General features: G+C 36.4%; 1 pseudogene; it reads left to right on the forward strand.

The window, feature by feature from the left end:
- The first annotated feature begins 892 nt into the window (after nt 1-892).
- The window catches only part of LOC127561617 (small nuclear ribonucleoprotein F-like), a 139,278-nt pseudogene continuing 121,414 nt past the window's right edge, over nt 893-18,756 (forward strand).

Consider the following 18,756-nt stretch of genomic DNA (forward strand, 5'->3'; position numbering starts at 1 on the left):
CATTACCTTTCCCTGGGTGGAGGGAAGTCTCACAGGGGACAGAAATGCTTTCCTGGGTGGCAGTGTGAGACCCCCATTCCCAAATCCCGCCAGAAGCCCAGAAGCCCCGAGCTTGGGCTCTTCCTTCCCTGTCATCTCCTCTCCCTCCTCAGCTAAGAAGCTCAGCTGGTTCACGGGCTGCTATCCCTTCTTCCTCCTACAAAGAGTAGTAAGTGGCAGTTTCACGGATTTTCCCCAGGACAGTGACACAGCAGAAACTTGCATGGTTTTTCAATAGACAGGACCCATCCCCAAGGGACAGCTTAGTGATAAGTATGGGGCAAAATGCCGGTGCCTAAGTAGGGGAAGGGCACCAATGCCAGTGGTGAATTGTTGATCACTGGGAGAGATTCATTGTGACACTCTACCCAAAGTCACCTTGCTGCAGTTTGGTCCAACCTTGAACTACCTTCTTGTTGATACATTAAGATTTTGAGAGGCCAACTCTTGAGACCTTGGGACCAGGAGGAACCTGAAAATTCCTGAAACTTTAGGGGCAGAAAGCTGCTCGGTTTGCCCCCTGGCAGAGAGCATTGCCTGCTGATTTGTGCACTCTGACTCCTTTGCAGGTAACCACTAGAACAAGACATTGAATACAAATGAAGCCACCACCCCCAGCTCAGCCCCTGCAGTGTTTATGTTGGAAACTCCCCAACCTGATGGTGGGAACAGGGCAGGAAGAGGCTACACCTGCAGAGACCATTCCCTTCTCCTCCACCCAGTTTTTCTGGGTTCACTTAGAAGTTGCCTCATGGGGGGAGTTCCCAGCGGGACAGGTACCAGGGAAAAAGAGAACTTGTAGGCAGAAGGGCAAGGTCAGCAGGGAAGGATTGGAGATGAAAGAGGTGGCAGCATGAATCGTAAGGAAGGTACAGAGTAAGCCTTGGCATCCTGCCTGCTGTCTTTTTGCCCTTCTTATCTCCTCCCATTTCCCTTCCCCCTCCGTTTTTTTCTTCAAGGTCAAATGCACCAATTCTTTTTCTCTTCTTCAATGACAAGAGGAAAAGCATATGGTAGAACATAATGTGAAGAAGCACATGATTAAAAAATTCATTATTTTTATTAAAGAAAAGAGAAAGATAAAGAATAAAAGGTAAAAATCTCAGCTCCCAAGACTTTAGCAGATAACTGAGAGAGAAGTGGAACAGTTCTGTTTAGACACCAGAATGAATGAATGAATGAATAAAATATTTATTTCTGGCCCTTACTATATGCAAAATAGTGTGCCAAACACTGGGGACATAATAATAATTATAATAATAGCTGACATTTATGTATCTCTTTAATATTGCAACTCCTTTGCTTATGCTATAGATATTTTAAATATTCTTATCCCTATCTTAGAAGTGAAGAATCTGGGGCCTAAATAGGTTGTGACATATTCATAGTCACATAGTTAATGTTAATTTAAACCCACTTTTTATAAGTTCTGTGTTCCAGCCCTCTCTCTGCCATGATACTATTTGAGTTATTTTTATTTAGACAATATACTTATTACATCTGCTTAGTACTTTGGAGCCTCATAACAATTCTATGAGGTAGATACTCCAGGTACTTGGGGTGGGAAAGGGGAGAGCTGTCTAGATTTATGATTTCCTTTGTATTAGAATCTCTGTGTAAGAAAAACTACCACCAAAGCACATCAACAATCATCCTATAATTTATAGTCTTAGAAAAGTAGTTGCCTTGAGGTATGCAAGATGTTAATTTGTTTCCCAGGGTCACCCGACCAGTTCCTGTAAGAATTGGGACATGAATCCAACTTGGAGAGGCTAGCACTGTATCCACTATTTCAAGCTGTTATTTTATTTCCATTTTACAGACGAGGAAACTGAGTTAAGAAAGATTGTGACTTATTCATGGTCACACAGTTAGGAAGTATCCTCAGTGGGATTTGAACATAAATCATTCATTCACCTGGCAGAAAGGATAAGTGATACAAAACAGTTCTGCTATTTTCCTGAGGGAAATATAATCACATAACTAATTGTTAATATTGGGGAGATACAGGATTCATCCTTTTTTGAATTCTTATTCTCTATTGGGTTCAAACCAGCATCTGAAGGACATTACTGATAATGAAACTTTCTTTTCAATTTTATTCCTATCCTACCCAGTTAGGGAAGCCATTGCATTCTACTCAGGTTTGGGTGAGGATACATTCTGTAATTAGATTGCCCAAAGCTGGGGGTGGTTTGGTGGTAAAAGAGGAATCAAAATCATGTCCCCCCAGTTCCTCATTAGAATAAGTCTACCTCCCATTGTAATGTTCAATCTTTCTCATTTGTGAACCAGTCAGAGCTGATTGTACTTCCCCCCTTTGCCCTCCCTCCCCAATACCCCCTCTTCCAAGGACATTTCAGCATTGAGTGGAATTCATGAAAGATTTTTGACATTGGAGAGTGTCAATGACTCCTTTTATTAATTACATGCTAATATGGTTAATAGAATGATTAGTTACCAGAAATTATCTTTTGAAATTTTTATACTGAGAGCATCTGCCCTTCATACTTTAAATCCATGGTGTCTTTGACCTTGCTCTCTCTTCCCCCTCCTGAATATTTCAACTATTTTCATCTTTCTAATGAAATTCAGAGCCTATCTCTTTTCTCTTCCTCCCTGAGCAACCAATCAATAATCCAGCAGATGAATAACCATTTAATAAGCACTAGGATGACCTGGTAGCGTAGTGAATAGAGAACTGGGCTTTGAGACAGAAAGACATGAATTCAGACACTTAATAATTGTGTGACTCTGAGTAAGTCATTTAACTGTTTGCCTCAATTTCCCCATCTGTAAAAGGAACTGGAGCAATTTAAAGTCTTTTGTAACCTGGCCCTTTCTGTTTTTCCAGTCTCCTCCAAATACTTTACTGTAATTTTTGATGGAACTCCAAAACTCCCCAGTATCTTTATCAAGAAAATCACAAATGACAAAACACAACTCAACAACAACCACCACCATCTATGGACCAGGCACTGAGCTGAATGATATAGATATAAAGACAAAAGCAATGTCTCTTCCTTCAAGGAGCTGACATTTGAATGAGAGGAAGATAATAACATACAAATAACTATCTACATTTAAGATAAAGGACAGGTAATCTTAGGAGGAAGGCATTAGAATGTAGGGAAGACTTCTGAGGTGAATTTTGAAAGATGCCAAAAGACCTAGGAGATTGGTGAGGAAGAATAACCTTCCAAGCACTGGAAAAGCAAGGAGTTGGAAAGTAGAGAGTAGTGGATGAAGAGACCACCATGGCTGACTGGAAGAGTATTTGGAGGAGACTGGAAAGGAGGAAAGAAAAATTGTTGAGGTACAACAAATCATAAAGGACAGTCATTGGGAACAAATTCATAGGCTCTAATCATTTTCAAGTCAAGGGGCATAACTTTATTGTCGTGCTTAGCAATTGGCAAAGCTCCTAATGAACTCAAAACTAACAAGGGGGACTTTTTTTTTGAGGAAAAGACCCCAAACAAGGTCCTCTAACTATACTAATTGTGTGTGTCAGTAAATCAGCTGGTGGTCTTTGTGATCCTGTTCATACAAGATAGCCTCAGGAGTTGACTTCTATAGCTTAACCCCAGACTGTATAAAGTGACAGTGGGTGTCTACAGGATAGTTCTGTCTCTATGTGATAATTCTGTCAGTACAAGGTAATTCTACAAGGCCAGTTTGTTTCTTACTGGGGCCCATTGAGATACTGAGTTGCTACCAAGAGCATGGCCTTTTGCTGGAATCCATTCACCCCATCAGGGCCAGATTACAAAGGACTTTCGGTGTGCCAAAGAAGAGTTTTACATTTGATCCTAGAAGTAACAGGGAACTGACATTTATGGAGGGGGCTGGATGATGTGATTAAGACCTAGGCTTTAAGAAAATCGCTTTAGCAGCTTTGTGGAAAATGAACTGGAGTGAGGGGAGATTTGAGGCAGAAATACTACCACTTAGAAAGCTGTTGTAGCAGTCTAGATAAGAGATTACTTCATCCTTTAACCGACTAATCTAATCCTAAAGTATTAACCCTCCCATTAACTTCTGCTGGCCTATGCAATCTTAGTATTCATTGGTGGTGCATATGATCCTTTGGAGATCATCTTTCAAGTCTACTCTAGTTCATATTCTAAAGATCACTTATCTTATCCTACTATATCATTCCTGCTTTCCTTTTTTCATTTTTTTTTTAACCCAAGCTCAGTTCTACCTATAGCTGCTTAACTCTCTCTCCTCCACCCCCCCCCCCCCCCATCCTACCACCTTTGTGCCTACCACCATGAGTCAGATCGCTTGAGTTCAGCTTTGAACCTGGAAGGGCACCTTGGATTGCTCTTGGGCAACAGGTCTCCTGTCTCCTTACCCTCTGAGCTTTCTGTACTTGCATTTTCTCTTAGTTTATTATACCTCACCCCTTGCCCTTCCCTAACCAAAGTAATGAATAACTAAGTCACATGGCACAACACCTTTTCAGAATGGAATGGATTTTCCTATTTCAAGGTAACAGACTTCTTGTATGAAGAGGTGACAGGAAATGCCTTTCTTCAGGAATGAGGAGGTGCTGAAGGAGGTGGGGTATGCCCTAGAAAGACAAATGAAATCTAGGAAATAATGAAGATATTTAGGCAAAGAAAAGGATTCTTCTACTTGGAGATACAGGGAAGAGAATTTCAAAATGGAAAGAAGAGGATTTTAGATAAGAATGAGTAGTTCTGCCTGAAGTTGGCATTTAAGTGTAGAGAAGCAGTTGTAGATATGAGGAGATAGAGGAGAGAGCCTCAGTAGGGACTAGGACATTTCTGCCCAAATGTGGAATTAGATTCTTACTCAGGAACAGTCAGACATTGTCTTTTTTGTTGTTGTTGTTTTGTTTTTAACCATCTGATTCAAAAACAAGTGGAGGGTAGGAATGGGTCTTGTCATTTTGTAGAAAAGGAATGATTAAAAGAGGACTTGAGAAATAAATGAAATCAACCACTAGTATCCTGCCCTTTTGCCAAAAACCAGGGGGCCTGGACAGCAATTCACCTGCTGGATGTTAAGTAGGACAAGGAGCTAGTCACATCTAGTTCATGAGAAACCAACAGAACACAGAGATTCATTATATAGTTGAAACTTTCAGCAAGGCGCAATGCTTGCTGTGCTTTACAGAGAACTAAAGAAGTCCAAGCTCCCTACATACACCGCTTTCAGAGATATTTTAAATCAAGTGGAGGGGGTGAGGAGATGGAGGGAGAAGGTGGTTGCAGGGTGACTCATCCTGGCAGATAGACAGTGTTTGCATTGCTAAGAAAAATAAATCTATGGTAGGTCATGTTTGCAATGCAAAGTAGTCCTAATGTACATCTCTGGAAAGGAGTGTGGTTAGAGGGAAGAGAAAAACAGATCACCATGAAAGCATTGCCTGACACTCTAGCATCAACAAGGACGATTTAAAAAGTTTTGGTTCTCGATTGAATTTAATAATCTTTAGTACTAGAGCCCTAGTTCCTCTAACAATCAACATTGCTTAGGTGATGAGAGAATAAATCACTCCTAAATGCTACTATTTTCTTAAAATGTTAAAAAATTAAAATATTAAATTGACATCATTTAAAACAGTTTGGGTAACAGCTCTTTTTAAATATACTCTTAAACAAAATCTCTGCTCTTTCTGATGAACCCATTAGTCTGAATGGACCTTACTTAGAACTGGTATTTACTGTGGACAGAAGGTAAAATTGACTGGAATGGTAGAAGAGTGCCATTTTAAACTTGTACTTGTTGCTGTTGCCATTGCCATATCATAATTGGGGAAGACCACAGATTGGCTCACTTATCAGCTATATATTCTATATTTTTGCAGTTGCTAGTTTTAGCTTGGCCTAGGATGGGAGGTATTCAGGATGCACTGTTCCCCAATGAATTTGAACAAATTCAATAAGACTCTCCACTCCCCAAATGCTATTATGTCTTGATTTTTTAAAGATTGTGGAGGTGTTGCTAACTATCCAATAATTCCTTCAAGTTTGATGAAATTTCTTCAAACTTCATGAAAGGATAACAAGGTACCAATACCCAATACTTTTTCTTTTTACAATCTGTTAAGATCTTAACAACTTGTTTAAGATCTTAACAACTTGTCTCATCTTCTTGCATTTTGTAATTGTGTGAAAGAGGGAGAAACTGAGACAGAGAGACAGAAGAGAGATATCCAGGATCACTGGATCACCTCCTCTCTCCCTACACTACATACACTTGTTAGCTGAGGGATTAGGGTAGAGAGATGAATTGATGCATAGTTAAGTAAAGTGAGGAGAGTATCAAACTATTGTTGTAGGCAAAGTGGTTAATTTCTTGCACAAAAGGTATGTGTAGGGGCAGCTAGGTGGTGCATTAGATACAGCACCACCCATTAAGTCAGGAAGATCTGAGTTCAAATCTAGTCTCAGACACTTAACACTTCCTGGCTGTGTGACCCTGGGCAAGTCACTTAACCCCAATTGCCTCAGCCAAAAAAAAAAAAAAAAGAGATATGCATATGTATGTGTAAGTGAAGATATTTGTCACTAATGTAACAGGCTTGTTTGCCACACCTACTGCAGATAATTATTCCTGAGATTTGGTATTTATTAGTGGAGTGGGCAGATGTTGCTTCTTAAGCTTGTCCCACTATAAGATTTGGAGAAAACACTTGTAGGCTGAAGCTGAAGGAGCTTAAAAATTGAGGAGAGGTGAACAGTCAGGGAGAAAGAAAATGTGGAGCTCAGAGAAGCTGAGGGGATTGATGGTGAGAAGCCTCTGCAACAAGTTGCTGAAGTCTTGCTAGCATCTGTGACATTTATGGGACTGGCCTCAAAGCAAAAGACAAGTAAAACACTCTTTCTTCCTCTCTGAAAAGAAAGATGAATGTTCCTTTTGGATGTTTGATCACTTTAATTTTGTTATTTTTTACTTGGGCTAAGGAAGATTAATCTTTATCCAATTTTGATTTCTATACCTTTAACTGGGATAAACAAAGATATTGACCAATATATCCAAGTGATTGTACTTTACTTGCAGATAATATGTATGGAGGACAGGAGTGAAGCAATTTATGGGCTTAGAGCTATTTAGAAAAACTGACTAAAGGGGGAAAAGATTGGATTATACAAGCCTGGCAGTAATTCAGATACTTCTGGAAATAAAATCACATCATGGGGTGGTTAAACAGACTCCAAAGGAACCAAAGCAGATATGTTTCTTCTTTCCTTTTGACTATTGACCAGACTTTTGGTAAACAAGTTCTTCCCTGGAAACTAAGGGGAAGAGAGAAGCTTTGAAAACATATTACATGTTGAAGAGAATTACCATCTAGAAAAATTTGACCCATGTTAATGAATGAGAGGCTAATTGTATAAGCATTCTCTATAGATATGTTGGCTTATATAGTTCTCCAGTGCCATCTACTTAGTACTTGAAGAATGTTATGAAACCACTGAGAGAACTGAGAAGAGGGACTAGAACAAAACCCTTATATTCACCCACATCTAAAGAACCAGACATGAATGATGAGCCAGAAAAGAAGAGCAAAAGTGGAAGTCTAATTAGATCAGAGGAAAATTAAGACAGAAAAGTACCTTGAAATCCTAAAAAAGAAAGCGTATTGAGGACAAACTGGTACTAACTCTCATTTCCTGCTGAGAATCCAAGAAGGATGAGGATGTTTATTTTGTCTCACTTTTGTTGATAAGGGTGAGCTCTGCTGAGATTGAGGGAAGCATAACAGGTGGAGGTAGCTCAAAGAAATAAAAGGTCTGAAACAGATTATAGAGGGAATGGGCATGATAGGGAGCTAATTAAGGAAGAGGAGATGTGCCCAAAGCGATTAAAAACTCAGTTGAAATTAGATAACAGATTTGTAGTAGACTCAATGGTCATTTAAATGGTGAGAAATTTCTTCCAGTGATGAAAATCCTCGCTTTACTAAACAGAATAAATATAAAATTTGATGTTATCACCACAAAAATGAGGACTCATAGACCCCATCTATTAGCACATCTATCTTGGATAGACCCTGTGGACTGGTAACCAAGTAAGTTCAGAATTGAAGACAAGGAAAAAAGGGAGTTGCATTGCTTTTAAGAAATTGATACTTTTAACTATCCAACCTCATATCAGAAACAAAGGCTCATTGATTTATTGATTCATTTATATTTTCCATTAAAGGCATTTATCTCTTTTTATCCCAGTCATTTCAACCCTATCCCCTCCATAGAGAACCCACTTATTTTTTAAATGTTTATTTTTTATTATATATTTTTATTTACAAAACATATACATGAGTAATTTTTTCAACATTGACCATTACAAAACCTTCTGTTCCAAATTTTCTCCTCTTTCTGCCCGTCCCTTCCCCTAGATGGCAGGTAGTCCAATACATGTTGAATATGTTAAATTATATGTTAAATCTAATGTATACACACACACACACACACACACACACACACACACACACACACACATTTATACAGTTATCTTGCTGCACAAGAAAAATCGAATCTAGAAAGAAAAAAACCTAAAAAGGCAAACAAAAATGCAAGCAAATAATAACAGAAAGAGTGAAAATGCTATGTTGTGGTCCACACTCAGTTTCCATACTCCTCTCTCTGGGTGTAGATGGCTCTCTTCATTACTGGACATTTGGAACTGTAGAACCCACTTATAATAAATATAATTACACAGAAACATCAACTCCAATGAAAGTATCAAACATAGTATGCAATGTTCTGCTTTATTAATCAGACAATACCTTTATTTCTTCAATTGACTTTCCTGGTGTATGTGATAAGTATTGGGGTGCAGAGACAAAAGAAAAACAGTCCCTGCTCTAAAGGAGCTTACATTATAAGGAGGAAGATAACATGTGCATATAAAAGTATAAAGAAAATGAATATAATATATTCTGGGGAGAGAGGATGCTAGCAGGTGAGGGAATCAGGAAGAGTTTCCTAGAGAGATGTTGCTTAAGTTGAAAAAGAGTCAGAGCATCTGATTCACTTCTGCTCCAAAGGAAACTCTACTATGACATGTAGTTATGTACTTTTATATAACAGAAACTTTATTATGACCTGACAATAATTATCCAGGTTCTACTTGAAGGAAGAGGCCTCTTGAGGCAGCCCATTTCACCTTTGGACAGATCTAATTATTGGGACATTTTTTTCTCACATCAAGTCTGAATTTTTATCCAGAGTTTTCAGTTACCAATTTTACGTTTGGTTCTATCTCCTGGAGCCAAACAAAACAATTAGAATTCTTCCTTGACATGGCAGCCCTTCATATATTTGAACATGGCAATCTTGTCCCCAATGAAATCTTTCTTCTCTGGCAAACCATGTCCAGTTCCTTCATCCTCTTCTCATATAACACAACCATATTGGATACCATCTCTGGACTCATCATCTTAACAAAGTCTTTCAATAGAGGTACATAGGATTGAATGAACACTCTAGATGAGACTGAATTAGGGAAGAATACTAAAATACTATTATGTCCATATTCTAGGAATCTATGGCCCTCTTAATGCAACTGAAGAATATATCAGCTGTTTCTGCTTCCACATGATATTGCTGATTCATATTGCATTTGGGTCCACTAAGACGCCTAGATATTTTTTGAGAAAATGTAGCAAACTGCTCTCTAATTTTCCTTTCTCCATCATTTAATTGTGAAGGTGATATTTTCAACCTAGATATAATAATTTATATTTATCCCTATCAAATTTAATATTATGTTACCTTAATACTCTGGTTTGCAAGATCTTTTTGATTCTTAACTCTTTTATGCCAGTGTGTTAGCTTTCCCTTTGGGCTATGTGTCATTGGCAAATTTGCTTAGCATATAATATATGCCTTTATACAAGTCATTAATAAAAATGTTAAGTCCTGGGCCATGGACACTGTACTGAAGATTTCCTATGAGGTTGACCTTTGAATCACTTTTGTATTCCTGTCTGGCTCCTGTACTTTTACTGCTGGACAATGAACACTTTTTATGAATGGGAGAATAAATTAGTCTTGAATACCTCTAATTTCTTGAAGAAAAATAAATATTAAATTACAGAAGACAGGAGAACTGGCACATATGTGGAGATTTTACACTGGTTCATGGTTGGGAGCAGCCATTTTCCATTGGAAACAGTATTTGCATATTTGAAACTACCAGATTAAGCACAATCTACCTCTCTTCTGCTTTTGTTCTTCATTTAATGGTAAAGAACTCCTTCCCTGAATCTATTATATTATTATTATCACCCATTCTAGAATTTTTTCAGGATTCTAAGTTCAATTTCAGTTTAGTTGTATATTCCATTCTCTTTAATTTTTTAAAAAAACTTTTTCCATCCTTCCATTTGTACTTCTTCTATCTTCTGTTTTCTTTGAAATTTCACTAATAGTACTTTATCAGTCAAACTGCCGTTTAAAAATTTTTTTCTTGGACCCAAGAATGTAATATATCTAGGCCAAATGACTTGAATTTATCAAGGACAAGTAGATGCTCTTTTCCTATCGACTTACTTGTCCTGAGCATCAACTTTTTGTTAACCACTTTTTTTGTTATTTCCAGTATAAAACTAATTCTTTTGGGCAGAGCAAACAGAAATAAAACATAATTGAAAAACATACTACCTTCCCTCTATTGTTAGTCATAATCATCCTACATGTCCCACTAAGTGGTCTTATTTATTCTTTGATTTTCCTTTTTCTTTTACTTTAGAAAGAGTATAGACAGATTAGTCATGATGTTCTAAATTGATTTTCAGAAATTGGACCACTTCAGAGCTCAATCAGAAGTGCATTAGTGGAACCATCTTCCTTTATTCCTCCAACATTGACTACTCCCACTTTTTGTCATATTTGCCAACTTGTAGGTTGTGAGTAGAGTGTAAATTGAAACTTCAGATTTTAAAAAATTGCATTCATTATAGTTTCCAAATGGTCATTTGTAATTTATAGTTCTGGAAAACTATATGTTCATATTTTTCCATCATTTGTCTGTTAGGATTATCATTTTGTGTTATGTGTTTGTGTCAATTCCTTTTATAGTTTAGAGATCAGCTTTTATCAATGATAATTGAAGTAAATTTTTCCCATTCTACATTTTCATAATTATATAATCATTGATTTTATTAGTATAAAAGCTTTTCAAATTTTTGTAGTCAAATTTTTCTATTTTATCTTTTATAACTGCCTCTTTCTCTTTTTTACTCATCTGGCCATAAGTATTTTGCCTCTGCAAATGGCACCAAATTTTGTTTTCATATATTTTTTCATAGTGTGAACTTTTACATTCATTTTGATTGCATTGTAGTATATGATATAAGGTTTGGGTCTCAATTTAATTTTTTTGCCAACTTATTTTACTATTTTTTTCCAGTACTCTGTCAACAAAAAAGAGTCCTTCCTTCAGTAATTTACATCCCTTTTTTCAAACTTTTGATGTTTTGTTTCTTGCTTATCTAGAATGTTTTGCTGATATTGTTTTGTATTTTTAATTTTTTTTAAACCAGTACCAAGTAGTTTTGATGATTACTCCATAATAAACTTTGAGGTCTGGGGATTCTATTCCCCTTTCATTTGTGCCTTTTGTCTTTATTTTCTTTTTCTTTCTTTTGAATTTTTTTGACTAGTTCTATAAAATATCCCTTTGGTAATTAGATATGTATAGCACACTAGATTAATTTAGTCAGTATTGCTCTTTTTATTATATTTGGCCATGATCATTGAATATCCCCCAATTTTCCCCTTTATTTCTATGAAGAGATCAACTAGTTTAAGCATTTTATAGGTTTCTAAAAATGAAACTTATTTTCATTTCTTTTTAGTTTCTGTCATACTATATAGAAATACCAATAATTTTTATGGATTTATTTTGTATCTAGTATCTTACTAAAACTATTAATCATTTTAGTTTCTTTGTTGATTCTCTGAGGCTTTCTATGTACACCATTTCATCTTCATATGAGGCTAATTTTGTTTCTTTGTATTTATAACTTTAATTTTGTTCTTTTATTGCTATAGCTCTTTTTGAAGTTCTGTCATTTTTCAGACATGTCTGGCTCTGACCCCTTTTGGGGTTTTCCTGGGAAAGTTACTATGGTGGTTTGCCATTTCCTTCTCTAGCTCATTTTTCAAATGAGGAAACTAAGTTAGGTGAGTTGTCCAGAGTCCAGATTTGAACTTAAATGAATCATCCTGACTCCAGGCAAGGCACTCTATTCAGTGTGCCCCTTAGCTGCCTAGCTACCACTACTAAAGCTATGTCAAATAACGCTGATATAGGAACTAAAGTCAGGAGTGATGGCTAATCCTAATTCACATTCTTAAATGTCTTTAAAATCTCTATTTTTCTCACAATGACCTTAAGAGGTAGAAAATGCAGATATTGTACTGATTTACTAATGAGCAAATTCAGTCATAAAAGATTTGTTGATTTGCTGACATGGACTATTGATTTATCTAAGTTTGAATACTGGCTTTGTTTCTTTTTAATTGTATTTTCTTGGGCAAATTGTTCATTCCTATTCCTAAATTTAGAGGCAGCCAGTTGGCACAGGAGGATATAGCACTAGGCCTGGAATTAGTAAGACCTGAGTGTAAGTTTTTTCTAACTCAGTTTCCTTAACTGTAAACTGAAGATACACTTAATTCCTAGCATTGTTGTAAGAATCAAATGAAATATAATTTGTAAAGCACAGAGGATTGTGTCTGGCACATTGTAAGTATTTAATAAGTACTTGTTTCCTTCTTTTCTTTTCTCATCTGTTAAAAAGGGATAATATTTGTGCTATGTATCTCACAGGCTTATTTTGAAGAAGGCACTTTTTAAATATTAAAATGCCCCCAAATCCTGAATGATTATAATTATATATATAATATATATATAGTCTTTTCACTTAATTCACTATATTGTCAGAATTGACATGAAGAACCATGAAGGTAGAAAACATCATTTTAGTCTTGAATATAGGTCTTCAAGCTTCAGAATCAATGTTCCTTCTGCTATGATATGTCTTAATTGTTGTCATGATAAGTATTAATGAACCAATACTGATTCTACAAATTTACCCTGTACATTTTTAATACCATTTTCCTTCTCATCCTATGCATGAAAATAACTTGGATTTGTTAGAACCAGTCTTAAAACCCTGACACTCATAGCTCAGGCCATGGAGCTCAGAGTAAAAGTGACTGGTAATGTTCAGAATTATTCCTCCATATTGTAAGAGTTCCTAAGTTCCCATTATCATAGCCTGAGTTTAAATCAAGAACTCTTTAGAATGGTCCAGGACCTTTGTCAACTGGTCAAGAACTCCTCAGTTAATTTTTGTCTCTAGATTGGGACCATGTTGTTTCCTGTGTATATTCTGAGCTTTGACTGGTCTAGAACTTCTCTAGCAGACTTGTAGCTTTATTGTACTAGTGCCCTTGTGTCTGCTATTATAATAAACACCTCTACTGCTGTCATCTCTTTACTGTTCCTTCTCTCCCCAGTTCTGACTGGATGAACTAGGTATGAACACTACAACTCTTGGGCTTTTTGACCCATTCTGAACTTTTTGTGGAGGGTGATGATGGAAATGGCATTGGTAGTTTTTGGTCCAGTTAACACATTTCTAGCTCGTTAGTCCAAGATTCACTGGTTTTCACACAGAATGGTGCTTAGCTAACTGAGGTGACTATCTTACTAACTACTTATCTAAATCAGGGATCTCTAGGTTTCATTCCTAGAAAGCTAGAGATATTGAGGTAGAGATAGAGCATGCAAGTTTTTGAGTCTCAAAAAACATCAGAAACCCTGATAGAGGTTGAGTTGGCAAAGACTCATGTCTCTATTATGTAAAAGTCTAATAATCTTGTTTTTTTTTTTGTTTTTTTTTAAAGGGAAATGAAGCTCTGCATAGTGTCACATGCCCATAATCTCTGCCACTGAGTCAGCTGGTGGATCACTTGTGTTCAGGAGTTCTGAATTGTATTAAGGATAAAGTTGATTGGGTAGCCAGCACCAATATGGTAAACTCCCACTCTCAGGGTAGTGAGCCACAAGAAGTTCCAAGGACTCTATTATTTGCCTCGGTGGATCAGGATGGATAACTCAGGTAAGGGAGTTTTTGCTCAGCTGAATCCACTTGAGGCATCCTCAAAATTTCTTGCTTAGGAAATAGAGGAAGTTAAAGTTTCTAACCTGGACAAAATAGGAAAACCCAGCCTTTAAAACAAAAATTTTAAAAAAGGAAATAAATATTGATGAATAATAATTGTTATAGATATCATTCATGTTGGTATGACTTCTTTCAATAAATCTAAACCAAAATGTTGTGTGAAGATTTCTCATTCTCTGTATGTGGGATTATGGAGAAAACCCATAGTTTTGTACTTTTTTTCCTTTTTTTTTTCATAAACTCTGCTTTGTTATCTATGAGTTTCTACTTGTACCAGGAGGCAGTGTGGTAAGATAGAATCAGTGAGCACTTTGAAGCACACAACTTAGTTCCATGAGACTCAAATTCAAGTCCAACTCTGCTACTTAATATCAGAGTGAGCTTGGGCAAGTCACTTAATTTCTCTATATGTCAGTTATTTATCTGTAAGATGAGGGAATTGGACTATATCAGGGCTTCTTAAACCATTTCCATGCATGATCCCTTTTCTCTTGAGAAATTTGTACATGATCTCTAATATATAAGTATATAAAATAAGTGTATAAATCAAACATTTACTGATAATAAAATATAATTTTGTGACCTTCATATAGAGTTATGAGACTTCATTTGGGGTTACTAACCACAGTTTAAATGGCTGGGGACTAGATAACTTCTAAGATTCCTTCCCATTCTAGATCTATGATCCAATGATTATGAATTAAGTAACAGATTGAAAACCTAAGGGATTGGATGTTTACTTCAATCTCCTTGGAAAAATTGTTACAGCCTATCCTCTTTATGCCTCCACTTTGACAGATTTATGGTAAGAGCTGCAGAAAACAAGTAATGATATCATCCAAGAATTCTGACAATATAGTGAGTTAAGTGAAGAATTATTTGCCCCCAATGATGGATAATACATGGCTTATGTTCCAAAAGCTTATTTGTAAATCAGTTGGTTAGATCTTAAAAATCATTCAGGGGGAAAAGTAATTTATTCATATATTCTGTATTTATTGCATATTTAATCCATGCAAGTTGGAAGATTAATCCACAAAAAATCATCCTAAACTAATGATATATCTTAAGTAAACAGAATCAGATCTGAGTTCGACTTCTGACTTTTATACTTGCTAGCACTACTCTACTTATTCCCCTGATCTTTCTGAGACTTTGTTTCCTCATCTGTAAAACAAGAATAATTATATTTCTAGTATCTACTGCACAAAAGGATTGTGATATTCAAATGAGTTAAAATAAGTAAATGTTTTGTAAATCTTAAAAGCAAATGTCAGCTATCAGTATTATTATTATGAACATACTATGTGTGAGGAAAAAGTTCCTAACCCTTCCCCCAACCTTCCAGTCCCCCAGACAAGTTAGGTTCCTTTTGCCTTAAAAAGTACTGAAATTTTTCTGGAAACTTGAGTGGTTTGGGGAACTAAAGGCTCAGACTATTGATGTAACTTCCTCATTGAAGTACAATGGAGCCACAGGGAGTTCCAAGAACACTATTATTTGCCTTGGTGGGTCAGGATGGATAACCCGGGCAAGGCAATTTTTGCTCAGCTGAATCAGCTTAAGGCATCCTCAAAATTTCTTGCTGTAGCCTATCCTCCTGTGCTGACCAAATATTTTGCTTCTTGTTAACTGTTAAATGACCCACAAGTGTCTTACTTTGTTCCAATATCAAGCTTCCAAGGACTGACCTGGGTTAGGATCAGCCCAGCACACCTCAAATAATGTCTCTATGAGAAAATGCATTTAGCATTTCAAATTAAAATATCAAAAACCCACCTCTCTCTGCTGAAGCCCTGACATTGAACTTTCCTTCCCCTACATCCCAGGGTTATTATTGTAAGGATAAAATTGGGTAATACTTGTAAAGCATTTATCACAGTGCCTGACAAACAGCAGGTACTTAATAAATATTAGTTAATATTATTGTTGTCCTTTCCAAAGCAAACACTTGACACTAACCCCTCCTGTCTTTCCCAACTGACTGCCATTACTATCATCACGACTCTCTTTCTAATCTTCAGCATTTCCCCATTTACTAGTTCCTTACCTGCTGGTTACAGACTCTTGTCTTTCTTGTCCTTTCTCATTTGATCTAACCACCCAGTCTATCATCTTCTATTTCTCTTTTCCCCATTTAAATGTCTTGAGAAAGTAATCTACTTTCTCTCTCTATTGACTTCTAAACCCTCTGAAATTTGACTTCTAAAATGATCATTCAGTGGTAAACATTCTCTTCAAAGTTACCAATTATCTAATGATCAAATCCAATGATCTTTTTTCTCTTTCCTCTTCTTTCTGTAAACTTTGACATTGTCAACCACCGTCTTTTCCTGGATAATCTTTTCTCTCTAGGTTTTCATAACAGTGCTCACTCCCTATCTCTGCTGAATCTTTAGGTCATACCCACTAAGCAAGAATATCTCCTAAGGCTTTCTTTTCTTTTCCCTCCATATGATCTCACATAGTAGTCTCATCAACAAGAGTGGGTTCAATTAACATTTCTAACCAGATGATTTGCAGAAGTATTTATGTCACTTTACCCTCTTTCCTAAGTTTCAGCCCCAACATCATTCATACCACCCATAGCACACCAAAATTACACACATCACATCCTTTTAGCCTGTTTCCTCATCTGTAAAAGGATAATAGCACCTACCTTGCAAGGTTGTTGTTAGGATCAAATGAAGTTAGTTGTCCCAGACTCTACAAATCCAAAACAGAATTCTTACCGAATAACAGATCAACACTTCCCTCATCTTTTTCTATTATTATATTTCTATTACTATAAAGGGTGCTATCATTCCTTAGCCATCAGGGTCAAAACCTAAGGGTCATACTCTACTTCTCAATCTGGCTCAATTTCAATCTCCTTCACTTGACATTTTCAAATTGGTGCTAAATCCTTTTGTTTCTAATCTTAATTGGTCTCTCTACTCACATAGCCAGTACCTTTCAATAGAGCCTCATAACCTCTCTCCTAGATTATTTGAATAGTTTTCTAATGGTTCAAGTCTCTTCCCATTCAAACTTATCCTCTCCTTCATTGCCAAAGTGATTTTCCTAAAATATGGGGCTGACCATGTCATCCTCCTACTGAATGAACTCAATGACTTCCTATCACTTCCAGGATCAAATGTAAACTCCCATTAGTCTTTAAAATTTTTTTATTATAGCTTTTTATTTTCAAAACATGCATAGATAATTTTTTCAACCTTGACCCTTGTAAAACCTTGTGCTCCAAATTTTCCCCTCCTTTCCCCCCACCTGTACCCTAATCTAGGGGATTAGCACTGTCATATAATCCAATATATGTTATACATGTTAAATCCAATATATGTAAACATATTTATACATCCTATTTGTCTTTTAAAACTCTTCACAGATTAACCCCTTCCTATTTTTCTAGTCTTCATATATTCTATATGTTTCATGACTCAATTACACTGGACTTTTTGCTTTTCCTTCTGCATGACGATATGTTTTCCTTTATATGCTTTTGCCTGTGCCTGAAATGCTCTCTTTTCTGACATTTTGCTTGCTTCTCTGGCTTTTTAAAGACTCAGATCAAATCCTTTCTGCAGAATATGGGTTTTCCAGTTTCTTCTCCTTCCCTCTCTTTAACCCCCTTTCCTATTCCTTCCCTCTAGATTACATTTTTCCTTAACACTGTGTGTTTTATATATATATATATGGATCTCCTTTATCATTGTATAACACTGTATCTAGCTATTCACATATGATCTTCCCCAATTGTTAGTATAGTTCAGTTGATTTTTTCTGACTCCCATAAACAATAAATAGCATACCAGCCTCCTCTGTCCTTTACTGTCTCTTATAGTATGTCCAAGCACATGTTCGTTGTTTTCGTGACACTATCTATCCATCTCATCTTCTGCCATCCTTTTTCCCTTTTGCTTTCAATCTTTCCCAATATCAAAGGCTTTTCTTGTGAGTCCCATCTTCTCATTATATGGCTAAAGCATTTAAGTTTCAGCTTCAGTATTAGACTTCAGTGAATAGCCTGAATTAATTTCTGTAATGCTGACTGATTTGATCTTGCTATCCAAGGGACAGACCCTCAAAAGTCTTCACCAGCACCATAATTTGAAAGCACTAATTTCAGGGGCACTTGGTTTTCCTTATAGTCCAGCTGTCACAACCATATACTTCACTGAAAAAAACATGGCTTTGATTATATGGACCTTTGTCAGCAAGGTGACATCTCTGCTTTTTAGTATGCTGTCCAGATTTGCCATAGCTTTTCTTCCACAGAACAAGTATCTCTTCATGTAATGACTACAATAGCTATCAGCAGTGATCTTTGAGCTCAAAAATATAAAATCTGACACTAATTTTATACTTCTATTTTTTTCTCTTTCTATTTGCCAGGAAGTAATGGAACCAGTTGCCAAGATTTTAATTTTTTTAAGGTTAAGCTTCATGTTAACTTTTGTACTCTCTTCCTCTTTCATTCCCATCAAGAGGCTTCTTAATTCCTCTTTACTTTCTGCCATCTGAGTGGTATCATCTGCATA

Source organism: Antechinus flavipes, chromosome 4 (assembly GCF_016432865.1).
Source record: "Antechinus flavipes isolate AdamAnt ecotype Samford, QLD, Australia chromosome 4, AdamAnt_v2, whole genome shotgun sequence".
Lineage (NCBI taxonomy): Eukaryota > Metazoa > Chordata > Mammalia > Dasyuromorphia > Dasyuridae > Antechinus > Antechinus flavipes.